At 42.5% G+C, this 15,027-nt stretch overlaps 1 non-coding gene across 1 annotated transcript; it reads left to right on the top strand.

The window, feature by feature from the left end:
- Positions 1–13,227: 13,227 nt before the first annotated feature.
- Positions 13,228–13,346, top strand: LOC145417272 (5S ribosomal RNA). Its single transcript, XR_013900484.1, has one exon. It is a non-coding gene; the product is annotated as a 5S ribosomal RNA (ribosomal RNA).
- The last annotated feature ends 1,681 nt before the right edge of the window (positions 13,347–15,027 follow it).

Raw genomic sequence — 15,027 nt, 5'->3', positions numbered from 1 at the left:
TCTCTCTCTCTCTCTCTCTCTCTCCAGTCCACAACCCCTCCGCCATGAACAACGGGACTCCATTTGTACTGTGGCACTTACTTTTGCAAATGGTGGCTGCTGATGCCCCACCTGCCCCACCTTTCAGGACCGGAATTGGTTGTGGACATCAGCCGAGTTTTCCCTTTTCTTTTTTTGCAATACAGTATATTTACGAAATACTTTTTTTTATTTCGTCACATCTCACCATAACCATCACCATCAATATCACACCATTATCATCATTATAACACTATTTCCCACCTTGGAATATGCAGCATACACTTTTCAAAACATCCAGTAGTTAACTGCTGCTGCTGCTGCTGCTGCTAGATAGCCCTACTTTTTGAATGGGAAGCAGGATTGTTCTAGCAGTCATAATAAGTCCAGTGGCGTAGTTGATCTACTGTTAAATGTTCAGGATGACGACAGCTTATCCTCGGAAACCTGCAGCCTCAACACAAGACTTCAGACTTAACTGATTTTTTTAACCTTCGAGCAGAAGAGAAATAATATTGTCCACGTATGTACTGTGTGTTGTGCTTAACAAAGGAAAAGGACGGATATGGAGAGAGAGAGAGAGAGAGAGAGAGAGAGAGAGAGAGAGAGAGAGAGAGAGAGAGAGAGAGAGAGAGAGGATGTTGTTTAAACTGATGTGATAAACACACAGTAATAAGTTCATTCTTGTGGAATTACTGATATGATCGCATTCGCCATTTTATCAAAGGAGACGGATACTGATACATCTTCATTATTTCCTCTTCCTTGTGATATTCATACGCTATCAGTATCGCCCACAGACATAAAAAACATACTTTCACACCATTTGTGCACTTACTATGCATAAGATAAAATGTAAACTAAATTCACATCTGCATATTCTTGCAATAAACAGGATATATGAAAGCTAATCAAAATTAGTTGCCAGTCATCCTGTAATTTTTCGGTGAGTGCAAATTAGTGTACTTTGTTTTGAAAAGTAGCTACAGTAAAATGACAGGCGCTGCAAAATATAGTGGTTAAAAAAAATGGGTCACCAATATTCTTCCGACTCTTGTTACTTACTGTTTTCAGTTCATACAGGCTGAGAGTAAATTTCACGAATTTTGCTTATAATTTACTTCCAACGTTGTACAGGAACAGTGGTGAGCAGCGTGTGATAGTAACTAATCCTGCTTGCTATCTTTGCTCGTTTGAAGCAGCACTGACATAGCATATCCTATTCAGCGTGCATCCAACTACCTGTGTGTACAGATGCATGCTGGGTGCCTTATTGAGATTTTTTTGCTTATACATTTGGTTAATTATATTATCCGAATAAAAGTAATTACAGTTTGTGCCGTTATACCAGTACTGTTGGATCATACCGACTCATGACCGCATCGATATCGAACAATGAGAATTACTGAAACAATAACAAACACTATATGTGTGTCAGTTTAGTCCCAGCCAATAATGAAAGATACAAAATATTAACACTAGGCTAATACTAATGATCATTTTAATAAACACTGGCTGTTACCGTCGCCAATGGGGTGGCGGCAGAAAGCATACAACAGGAACGCAAGCACCTCATTCATTCCCTCAGCTTTCGTAAATAATCATCTTCACCATAGCATTTTTGATGCATCCACAACCAGGCCACGCTAATCACTCTTTTGTCTACCCAAGCCCTTTCATGTTCTTCTTTTATTTTTTCGTTTTTTTTTTTTTTTTTTTTTTTTTATAAATCACTACCAGAGAATCGTTCCCACACGAGTGAAATAATTCAGTTTAATACATTCCATGATAATGATGATTGTAATATTGCTGGAATAGTACATTTATGATGGAGCTATATTTCAAAATACTAAGGAGTCTTCATGTTATTACCATATGGTATGTATTGTTGAAGGATTGGCAACCGTCATTTGCATATTGTACAGTTGTTTCATTATCATAATTACCAAGACAATAATAACATCAAGAATGAAATTTAGTGTTTTTATTTCAGTTCTTTAGTAGAAATCTGTTTTGTAAAAGGAGTTACAATTCATTACATTTACCCCATCGAAACAAAGAGAAATAAATGTCACATGATTCAGGGCCACAAAATGGCCATTATGTAGGCGAGCGTGGAGCTGTACGTCACTGGAGTGTTTACAGTTAAACACCTGTATGGCTTTTATGACGAAGTGATACTGGGTCATTATCTGAGCAACGAATTTGGGACTGAGTTATTTAATTAAGAAGACCTGTCAACATAGTGTGATGGCGGCAGTAACTGTGTGATGCTGCCACACCCTGGGATATTACTGACACTAACAATGGGTGGCGCCGCGCCACTGGGTGATGCTGCCAAACCCTGGGATATTACTGACACTAACAATGGGGGGCGCCGCGCCACTGGGTGATGCTGCCACACCCTGGGATATTACTGACACTAACAATGGGGGGAGCCGTGCCACTGGGTGATGCTGCCACACCCTGGGATATTACTGACACTAACAATGGGGGGCGCCGCGCCACTGGGTGATGCCGCCACACCCTGGGATATTACTGACACTAACAATGGGGGGCGCCGTGCCACTGGGTGATGCTGCCACACCCTGGGATATTACTGACACTAACAACGGGGGGAGCCGTGCCACTGGGTGATGCTGCCACACCTTGGGATATTACTGACACTAACAATGGGGGGCGCCGCGCCACTGGGTGATGCTGCCACACCCTGGGATATTACTGACACTAACAATGGGGGGCGCCGCGCCACTGGGTGATGCTGCCACACCCTGGGATATTACTGACACTAACAATGGGGGGAGCCGTGCCACTGGGTGATGCTGCCACACCCTGGGATATGACTGACACTAACACAGGGGGGCGCCGCGCCACTGGGTGATGCTGCCACACCCTGGGATATTACTGACACTAACAATGGGGGGCGCCGCGCCACTGGGTGATGCTGCCACACCCTGAGATATTACTGACACTAACAATGGGGGGCGCCGCGCCACTGGGTGATGCTGCCACACCCTGGGATATTACTGACATTAACAATGGGGGGCGCCGTGCCACTGTGTTGGTGATGTTGACAGATGGATTACGGTTAAACCTTGAAAGGCCTAGTGGGTTACGTTTTGTTGTGGGTGGTAGAGAAAGGCAGGGAAATGTAACTAAAAACTGAGTCTGTGGTTTCGCTACAACACTCTGAGAAGAAAGAGAGATGAAGAATTCGACTGCCAAGAACTAGAGAGAAGGGAATGATTATGAGATCACGGAAATAGAAATGAATGTATCGGGAGAGAGGAAGAAAACACAAGTAGATACCACCTGAACCGAAACAATTAAACATTGTTTTTACCTGCATCTTGAAACACCCGGTATACAGGAGCAGGGCGTGCTTGCATTCTTATTCTTCTTAATATTCTTCTGCCTGAACAAAATCTTGAATCACACCATCGCCAGACTTTACAAGCCAACCTCCAAAACACGCCTCGGCATGGTATACTATTGTAGGCCTGACCCTCCACCCACCATCATCCTAAGCTCTCCCGCTTACTTCTAACCACCCACCCAACCATTTTTTTACCTTCCCCAACACACACACACACACACACCCACACCCACCCACCCACCCACCCACACACACACACACACACACACACACACACACACAAAGAACCGAAATTTCAAGGGAAAAAGGAAAATCTGTTTAAACCGCCAAAATTCCCCATCGTACATCGCTTAATTTCGCAGCATGTAATCGTAACACCCTGCCCCGCCACTCAGCTCCATCCCATCCCGTTGTACTTAATCCAATCAACCCAACCCAATCTATTTTCCCCCGCACTGAGCTCCTAGGACCAATCTGACCCCATCAACTCCGCCAAATTTCATACAGTGTTCATCATTAGAACATCCACTGATTCCACTGTCCCTCCATCCAGTACTATCGTAGTCCACATCACATGCCACTCACTTCTTGCCACTCACCACACCCAATTTTCCTCCCCCACCTGTTCCTTCCCCCCCTCCCTACCTATGGATGACTTACCACCACATGCATTACAGAATATTCTGTTCACTCCTTTCCTCCCTCTCTCCTTTCTTCCGTCCTCTCTCTCTCTCTCTCTCTCTCTCTCTCTCTCTCTCTCTCCCCACTGCACTTCGATGCTTCCTTCTGTACGCTCTCTTTCCTTCCTCCTCTTTCTTTCTTTAATCCCTCTTTCCCGCCCCCTCTTCCTCTCACCTTCCCAACTTCTTTATCTCCTACCGTATCTCATTTCCTATCCCCTCTCCACTTCTTTCTTCTCCCCTCTTTATTCTTCCCTCCCTTCTCTCTCTCTCTCTCTCTCTGTCTCTCTCTCTGTCTCTGTCTCTCTCTGTCTCTGTCTCTGTCTCTCTCTCTGTCTCTCTCTCTCTCTCTCTCTCTCTCTCTCTCTCTCGTTTTCCTTTCTACCTGTCTTCCCTTCTCCGTTCTTTCCTCATCTCACTCCTTCCCTCTCCCCTTCTCCCTTCTTCCCTTATCTCACTCCTTCCCTCTCCTCCTCCTCCCTTCTTCCTTCATCTCACTCCTTCCTTCTCCCCATTGTCCACGTTCTAACGAGATGCTCAAAAACTTATGTGCAAAATGTATTTCTCTTCCTCCTGCTTCTGTGTATGATATTGCAGAATTGTTTTTTGTGCCTAATTTATTTACTGTAATTCCCACCTGAGAAGTAATGAAATTTCACCCAGTCAGGCAGCGACGCGGAGGCCATGAATTATATACTGTGCACACAGGAAAGGCAGGAACTGTGTGAAGCAGCTTGGTGAGACGTGAGAGTAAAAATATTGTAAAACTGAAGCGTACCGGTAAAGAAAAATACATCCCGAAATGTGTGCGAATGGATATGCCAGTGAGGTGGATTCAGGATTCCGGGAACTGAATGATTTGTGAATCGCCCATTTTCACCGGGTATACTATTGATTAATTCTGACTATCCTGTTTTTCTCTGTCCTTTCTTTATGGATCACAACACACTCATTCACAGGTGGGATAAAGTTGGGATGATGGTGATGAGGATAACCGGCTCATTACTAATGGGTCTGGGTTTTGAATTTTATGTGTGAATAATTTCATGGCAGTTAGATTAACGCATTTTGTTTGTTTGTCAATGACGTAAAACTACCACAAATTTTGTGGGAATAATTTCCATTAGCGTTTGTTAAACCTCTGTCTGACAATTACATTTGTGGCTGTGGCATTTGTCTTTTATTTTAAACTTAACGCTGTTGTTTGAAAATTATAATCTTTAAAACATATTCTCTTAGAATATATTTGTCTTTAATCTCTGCCCGTCCTGCCATTCTTTCGGAACGGGAATATATATAATTACCATCTGGTTATGGTACAACCTGCAATTCCATATTACCTCCTTCGGTTCACTGGGTCCCTGGGCCAGGCTACTGTATTCCACAACACGTGTGACACTGAGTCCAGTTCTCTTGGACTGAGGAGGCTCCCTTCCATTCTTTTACGACTACGTGCTAATATTCTTCTCTGTGACATATATGGAATTTACAGCATTAATAGAAAGATACAAAAGGGCTACGAAGAAGTATGCAAGCGAGGTAAGAAAAACGTATCGCTAACCGAGGTGTTTGGGAGACTCCTTAGATCACGAGAAGACACTGACACAAAAGATGCTCAGATTCATCATTAAATCCATAGTTTTAGTTAACATATATCAAATTATTCAATTGAAGATTTGGCAAAATAGTTCCGTGGAAGTACTCCCCTTGATACTAATATGGTAGTTACAGTCAGATTATTCGAGTTAGGAATACAAGCTTTACGAATTTCGTTGCATCACCATCATGTTTATTTCCGAAGCCTCATTATCAACATAACATAAACATCACCACCACCACCACCCCTACCGCCACCGTCAGTATCATCATCATCATCATCACAACTATCTTCTCCAAATATAATTTTCAACATGGCATAAGCATCATCACCACCACCAACATCGTCATCTTTATAACCTTGTCTCCCACAATTATATAGGATAAGAGGAATTCAGAAATAAGAGCATGAATAATGGCTACCAGAGACTGAGACTGCATCAGTGTAAACTGTACTGAGGGAAAGAAAGTCACAACTCGGTGAAGAGAGAGAGAGAGAGAGAGAGAGAGAGAGAGAGAGAGAGATCCTCTCACTTACCAAGTTTTTTTATTTTATTTTATTTTTTTGTGTCCGACTCTGGGCATAGGCTTCACAGCCTGCTCCCAAGGCCCAGTAGTCCTCCTACATACCATACACCTCTACATGTCGCTAACACCCACCGTTCATGTTGAATACATGCTAGGGCTGTCTCATACAGGACTGGTGTATTGGTATTAGCGGGGGTATTTTTTCAACATGTCGGCGGGTCTTCTGGTAGATCAGTAAAGCCTGGTTTTATGAAATTCAAATCCTTAAACTGTTCCCTGCCCCAGCGGGGATTTGAACCCGGATCCGGTAGAATTGCAGGCCACCTCTCTACCGATTGAGCCACCGCCTCCCCTAAGTACAGTGTTTTTCTGCTTCTTTTCCTGCTAATGAAGCCTGTTTTCCCTCATTTACATTTTAAAACTGAGTTTCCTCTGACCTTTACCATCTCCATTCCACCACAACACCACTTCATTATCACACCACCACACACCACAGTTTCTGTCACACCACATCACCACCACACCTCCACGTACCCCAACACTCCCACAACACCACAGTATCACACTAGTTTGCTGCTATTTCATGTTGACTGTGGAATACACTGATATGTCTTTTACACGACACAATACACCACAACACAGTACCGTACCATCACAGTGGCACCAAACACTACCATTATATCATTGAAATGTTTCAGTACGATTACAGTGACGTACAACACATCACTGTGAGGCCACATACACAATACAAATCACAACACAACACCAGTTCCATTACAACTACCAGTAAAATAGATGACTGATGCCCACAAATCTATCACAAAACACATCATAGCCAAATATATTCTATGTATGATTATCAGAGAGAGAGAACTAAGGGTGGTGGGAAGGATGATCCCGCCCCCTCACATTGTCTGTGGGGGACTCCCCCCCCCCCCAGCCACTTCTCCACCTCCCTCTGGCTGACTGGATACAGCCAGCTCTGTCCCCTCCCACCCAAACCACTCACCAGTAGGCCTACCAAATCTGCATCGTATGGGGGGGGTGTCTCATCCCCCTCGCCCCCAGTAAAGATCCCCCACCCCTCCCCCACCTCCTTCCACACCCCTCCCACGATAATATCCCCCAAACCACCTCTCCTGCAATGGGCGTGTTCTCATCCCCCCTCACCCCCACCACAAACATCCCACCCACCTCCACCTTCCTCCCTCCCAATCCTTTGTCCTGAATATGACGCAGTAATTTCCCTGCCATGATCAGCCTGTGTCTGTCTACTCACCAAAATTTTCTTTTTCTTTTTTCTTTCTTTCTTTTTTTAACGCATGCTGACTCCTGCACCTAGTTTCATCAGTGGAAACATAAACATTGATTTAATTGATTTTGGTAAGGTTCTTTAGGGAAAATTAGTTTTTTGCCGAATTATTCGAGTTCGGATTTTTTTTTTTTTTTTTACTCATGCTGACACCTACATCAAGTTTCATCAATAGCAGCATATTTTACACTGATTTCACTTATTTTGTAAGATTCTCTAACACATATTTGGTTTCCATCGATGTTTTCATGTTTTCTATCTTGCCGTGATGGGGGACTTTTATAATATTTGACGAGCGGTTTTGCGGTAACCATTAGGCATAGGGGACTGAGATTTGCATTTTCAGGTGTGTAACTTCAAGCTCTTCAAATCTGTATGAAAAAAAAAAAAAAAAAAACGGTAAAAGTTGTAAATTCGACCCCGAACTGCGGCTGGGGTAAAACTTTGCTTCAGAAAAAGTTACCCTACTGACTGCATGTACTATTTCCTCCTTTCTTTAGACAGTTTTTAACAGCATCCGGCTAGACATTTTACACTTCCATCCTTGCATGTCTTTGCACCTGAATTTAGGCTATACTGTATGTATACTCGTCGTTAGATTTTACAGGACATTTTTTTTCCTCTCACGCAGTCTGTAGGAGTATCCATTACCTTTCATCACCTGTCGGACACTACCTCACCCACGCCAGTGCACATATTCTCACAACAATAAATTTAGTTCAGGCAATTTTTCTCGTGTTCCTCCACATCAGTACATGTATGTATGGCCAAGTTTGCGTACAGTCCATCCCATTTCTTACCCGGCAGCTGGACAACCATATGTTTATTTACTCTTTTTTCCGAACATTTCTTTTCGCTCTACAATTTCTAAATCTGACACTCCATCTGTTAGAACTGATCAACTTGGTACACCATGGCATTGTACTTGTGTAAGTTTCAGTAAAGTATACATATAAATCAGACAAACACACAAACAGATAAAAACACCTAATGCGTTATGATAATGAACTTATTAGAAATCTCTCTCTCTCTGGAACAGGACCCAGCTGCTCTTATCCATGTATTTTTCCCCACATCAGTCATATACACTTGATGCTATGCATATCATTATGGTGGAGAGAGAGAGAGAGAGAGAGAGAGAGAGAGAGAGAGAGAGAGAGAGGAGAGAGGCGGGAGGGGAATCATATTTCCGTTTTTAGGTCATTTGTGTCATTCTAAACTATTGCTGAAACAATTAATCATTTTTTCCCATCAAAGGAACAACAAAATTAATTTTCCTGCAAAATGGCTTCGTGTGTTCCTTGTGCCGCTTCAGAGATGGAACACACTACTATACCTACGTCGTTGGCAGGATTATTTTATCTATATGATACTCAGATGACAAAGTGCAGCTTAGCCGGACCTTACTTTACAAGGCTAAACCGAAACTATGCCTAACTTAACCAATAAACTCATCGTAACCTAACCTACCCTAACAATAACTGGCATCTTTAAATTAAGTATAATCAAACAACCGAAGTTTTTCCATCCTCATTATAATCTAACCAATTAACCTAACTCACCTGACCTAAATTAGTCTTACATACCAAGTATTTACCAGACTTAATCACTGTTATGTCAAACTAAATCTAGTCTAACTTAATCAAAACAACTTAGTCAATACAATGTTAATGCAATCCAACACAATGTAACCTAACCTGAAACAATCCTTACATATTTCATAATCACACAAAAAGAACTTAAGCAAATGTATTCCAAGTTAACTGTACTACACGTATTCTAATCAAACACAACAAAAAACTTTGTCTAACCTAACCTAGCCTAACTTAGAGCATCATATCCGTCCTACAGCAAGCAACCTATACAACCTTTATCTTACCTAACCCAACAGTGCATCATTACTCTCTCTCTCTCTCTCTCTCTCTCTCTCTCTCTCTCAACACAACTCGTATGCTCTTCTAAACTGTATATCGTCGTCTGGCACACTAACAAAACAAGAATATTAACATTTGCGTTCGTTGCCTGTTTGAACTGCGGCTCCATGAAACTGTCAATGGGGTGAGGTGATGTATTTGGACGCGGTGAGTAAAAGAATGGGTGTCATGGGATGGACTGTCGGTAGGCGGTGAGACTGGAATAGTAATGTATACCTCGCAAAAATGAGTGTTGTAAAATTCGTGGCTTTAGTGCAGTGAAGGTTTACTTCAGAATTTAGTCCAAGAATCACAGGGGTAAAGAAATGAGTGTGCGGGACGAGGATATGAGTGCTATGAGCCGGCAGGTGGGGAGTGGAGGGTGGAGCGAGATTATAAGAGTGTACCTTGTGGCAAATGGAGTTGTGGAACTGATTATATAACCCACATCATTTCGATTATATTGATTTATCCTTGCTACCTCCAGGCGATTTTATTCAAGTCTGGGGAGGCCTCAAGTAATCCGTACGTAAATGAAGGCTAGGCTACATCTAAACTACCCAGAAAAGCCAGTACAGAGTCGAATATGAATTAATGAAATGAAAATTACATCATAGAACTGAAGGGAATGTGAGGTGAATGTCTGTTACAAGATTTCTTCCACATCAACAACAATAACAAGATAATATTGTCTTTCTTTAGTACCTGGCATTTCGCGACGAAGGTAATATGTGTTTGGACTAAAGAACTGGAGAGCTAAGAGAAGCAGGGGTGAGGGAGGAGAGCAAAGACATCAAAGGAAATACAAAAAGATGGGATAGAGGAGATGAAGACAAAGAGGCAGGGAGCAAAAAGACAAAGGGAGAGGCAGAGCAACCATATCTGAGCAGACAAAATAAATGAAAAGACCAGCCGTCTAAAAGTCAACAATCATGGCAAAAAACAATAGTTAATGAATTATTTACGTTTACAATATTATCATTAAAAAAGATAAAAGTTACAACACACACACACACACACACACACACACACACACACACACACACACACACACACACACACACACACACACACACACACACACACACACACACACACACACACACACACACACACACGTGGTCTTGGTTCCACCTAGGCCACAGTAGCATTCTCTCAGCGTTGTCTTTCTCGCCTCTGGGGCTAAATCTGTGGTGGTTGGATCCATGATGAATTCCAGGAGCAGTGCCATAGCTCTTTCCCTGAGGCAGGTGTCTTGTGTGGGTGATTTGTAACCCTTTCACGCCTTGGGGAAATAAGCGTGTAGTTTGCCAATAAACTAAATATTAAAAAAAAAAAGTTCCTGATATTTATTGTAAGACTTCTTGTAGTCCTTGATTGTCATTAGAGAAGGATGTATGTGTTGTTGTTATATTTGCTGCTTTCACATAATACAAAAAATATTGTCATTCCTCCAGATGGAATTCCCACCTAAGAAATGAAGAGTAACCATAACACTTATCCTGAGCCATGTGTCTTGTGTGGCTCGGCGATGGGGGCGAATTTGTTCCCTTTTTTCGCCAAAAAATAAATAAAATCAATCAATCAATCAATCAATAAATAAATCCCCCCTACTTCTTTTCATTATCATTATTGTCATCATCATTCCTTCATTATGACCAACTGGGAATCTTTTTAACAGGTGAGCATAGGAAGGAAAAAGAAATTAAATAAAAGAAAATAGTTGAAACACCAGATTACAAGTGTCCTCCATTCTTAAAAATATGTAACAGTTGGACTTGAACTTTTGCAGGTTGAATTTGGAGGGAGAATATTTTGGAGAAGCGAGTTCCAAAGAGAAGAGTGAATGCTAAAAAAGTAATAAAAGTCTGAGGGTTTATTAACACATGGAGCTGACTGTTTGTACCCGTTCATTTCCAAGAAGGAGATAATACCATAAAATAGTAAACACATAAATACCCATAAAAGAAGGAACAATCAAAGAGTGCAATTGCCTCTCTACAGTTAGCCTAGAGTTCGACCCTTTGACATTTCCGTAAATTTGACGTTCGAGGAATTGTTGCCAAATCTAAAATATTTATTCTATTCTCGGCCGTCAGCCGCTAACCCAATTTTGACCCAAACTAGATAAAAACTGTTTAAACAAATGGCGCCTTCAGATCTTTACTTCGACCCTGTCCTGAAAGTTTAATTTCTTCGTCCGAGCCTGACCGTAAGCCATCCACAGAATCTGGTCCAAGTCGAAGCTAAATTACAGTGAAGAAATCTCAGTCATGCCCTTAACCTTTGACTGATTTTTCTCAAAGTCGAATTACTTCATTCAGTTTTTTTCTTTCAATCATTCCAACAACTTTGATTTAGATCTAATATAAACTAATTTAAATGATCATGTCCTGTGACTTTGACCACTGACCTGTTGTTCCCAGAAACAGCAGGCAAACCCCTGGGAGAACACGGAACACTATGACCAAGTTTGGTTGAAATCTGATCCAAACTGACAACGTTATTTTGTTCACACACACACACACACACACACACACACACACACACACACACACACACACACACACACACACACACACACACACACACACACACACACACCAATGAGAATAAGTTCTCACTTTCTACGTGTATATGAGAGTGAGGATGTACTAAATAAAACAAGAAATATATTAGTGCTATTTCATGGTACAATTGTAGTTCATACTTTCAGTAACTCCTGGACTATTGTGCAGTGAGGGAAGGGAGTGGCTGGGGTACTGAATTCGACCTCGTCCTTGCCGACACATCATCATCATCATCATCAACATCATCAACAACCACAACATTTTCCAGTTCTTAATTTCAATCCACAGAAAATAAGAGCAGAGCCAAAACCCTTGCCCTGAGGCGTGTGTGTTGTGGGAAATGTCATGGATGAAGGTTTATCGTACCGTCTTACGCCAAGGGAGCTGGTCAGTAAGTAGACAAATTAACTGCAATGGGAAAGAAGACATGATCCAACCATCATCCTTTGTACAGCTGTTAACTATGTCCATGAAGCACGATGACGTGTGTGTGTGTGTGTGTGTGTGTGTGTGTGTGTGAGTGTGTGTGTGTGTGTGTGTGTGTGTGTGTGTGTGTGTGTGTGTGTGTGTGTGTGTGTGTTTAACCTGACAGAAGTATTGGGAAAATAAAGGCCGGAAGCAACAGGGAGATATTAAGAAGAGAGGTAGGGCAGAAGAGAAGCGAAGAAGACAGCACAAGCGGGGATACTGGGGAAGTATTCTTTCTCTCCATCCCCAAGGGGGCATGGTGTTAGAGAGGGAAGCCTTCACGTGGTGGCACCAGTATATCCAGATTACTTCGGTCCTGTCATACAAACGTTCCCTTCCTCGTTATACTGTGAAAAAAGATGGTGGACTACAGAAGAAGGGCACCTTTAGCCTGCAGACCACAGGTACATGTTCAGAGGAGAATGGGGCTACAACAGCAGCAGTAACAACATCAACATCCAATCTGGCTCAGTTCGACCCACTTCAGATTCTTTCAGGGCCATTCAACACTCAGATAAATCCAATAAGAACCAGCCAGGTCCGTGCGGATTCATGAATATCATTTTAGGCCCTGTTGGATTCGTTACATCCATGTCAGTATAGCTGAATAATATCAGATCAATTTTGTTGCAGTGCAAATCTAACTAACCTAGATTCATTCGGTTCAACTAGGCCAGCCACGTAAAACAATACACAGACAGGTTCTTTCAAGGCTAATCAGAAAAGCTCATGGCTGTAAACTAAACGTTCATAAGGGCACTATATAAAAAACGGCTATACCACGTTGAGTACACCGCTTCCCGTCCGATCAGCGAAGTTAAGGAACGTTGGGTCTGGTTAGTACTTGGATGGGTGACCGCCTGGGAACACCAGATGCTGTTGGCATCCCTACGTGTCAAGTGGGGTTGGTGGAGGATTAGTGCCCCTCCCTGTAAAACAATTAACTCTAAGCCCTTGGCCACCCCGTCTGGGATACATGGCGTCTGGCAATGAATGAAATGAATGATATAAGAAACTAGAGTAAAACAAAAATAGCGACCGAGCAGAGACTCCTGACTGTGGGTAGAGATATGTAAGTGGTCAAAATTTAGACGCTCGAGACATATTTCGTTGTTGTGGAAGCTATACCGTAAGTCTCATCGTAAATGGCCGTGTTTGGGAGGGTGAGTGGGGTGTACATCAGTCGGGGCTGGCTTTATTGCCACGTTTTGGAGCGGAATACAACTGCAAAACGAAATCGTATGTGAGGGAATGTGTTTTCTCACTCGACGGTACCGTGCCCTAAAGTAGGGTAGCAGTATGTGCGATACAGTAATCATTTACTCTTTTTCGTATAATGATTGATAGCAATGTTCGTAGGCGTTTCCTGGGTTACCCTACTAACGAGGTTTTTGAGAGGCTGTCGAGGTCCGAGTCTACGTCATCTCTTCGCAAATACACACATAATTTCTAAGCCAATGACTTACTTCGGCTTGTAAATGGACACATAAGAAATCCATTCCTTTGTTTTCAAACTGCGTTTATAATCCTGCGTGGTAGAGGATGAACACTACACTCCCTCCACGAGCTTTCGTGCGCTGTTTCTGTGGTGCCAACAACCTGACTGAGCCTGTTACTATACACATGCAATACCTATATATATATATATATATATATATATATATATATATATATATATATATATATATATATATATATATATATATATATATATATATATATATATATATATATATATATATATATTTTCTTGCCGGGTAGGAACTGGAGGTTAGGAGTTGTGTCCTCTTCTGAATAAATTATTAACTTTCACCTTTGCTTATGGCCGTGAAAATATCGCAGATTTCTCCTGGATAAATAAGAAACGTTTTTCTTTTTTTCTCTGAGGGGTGGAGGAAAAATGTGTGTGTGTGTGTGTGTGTATGTGTGTGTGTGTGTGTGTGTGTGTGTGTGTGTTTGTGTGTGTATACCTATCTGGCTGCATATCTGTGCTCGTATATACCGATGTTAGCGCCTGTGCCAGTGTGTGTTGGGGGGGAGGGGGGAAGTGAGAGAGGGAACTTGTGCGATAAGGAATTAAGGGAGAGGAGGAGAACGAGAAAAAAAGGCGACGAGTGTGTGTCTATCTATCTATCTATTGCCAGACGCCTCAATCCCGTTTGGGGTGGCCACAAACAAATCGCCTCCAAGTCGCCCTGTCCCCCGCCATTTCACTGCCCTGCTCCCAACTCACACCCCCCTCTCTCATATACCTCTCCACCCCATCCCTCCATCTCATCCTCGGCCTCCCCCTCCCTCTTTCCCCCTCCACCTCACTCACATACAGTCTCTTCGTCAGTCTTTCACCCTCCATCCTCTTGTTACGGCTATAATTATTACTCCTCCGCCTCATCCCTCGTGAACTCCCATCTTTTGACTGAAGTCAAGCACTCGTCCACCTCACGCTACCAGCGCTCCATCTGTTGACTGGATTTGATACTACTAGTTTCCCAACATGTCACCTGACTTTCCCTCCCTTTTTCTGTGTGAAGCGAGGTTGCCTGATTATCTGGTTTCCCGCGCAAGT

Source organism: Coenobita brevimanus, chromosome 109, assembly GCF_032717465.1.
Source record: "Coenobita brevimanus isolate Jiangsu-jjx chromosome 109, ASM3271746v2, whole genome shotgun sequence".
NCBI classification, from domain to species: Eukaryota; Metazoa; Arthropoda; class Malacostraca; order Decapoda; family Coenobitidae; genus Coenobita; species Coenobita brevimanus.
This window is presented reverse-complemented; position numbering and strand designations above follow the sequence as displayed.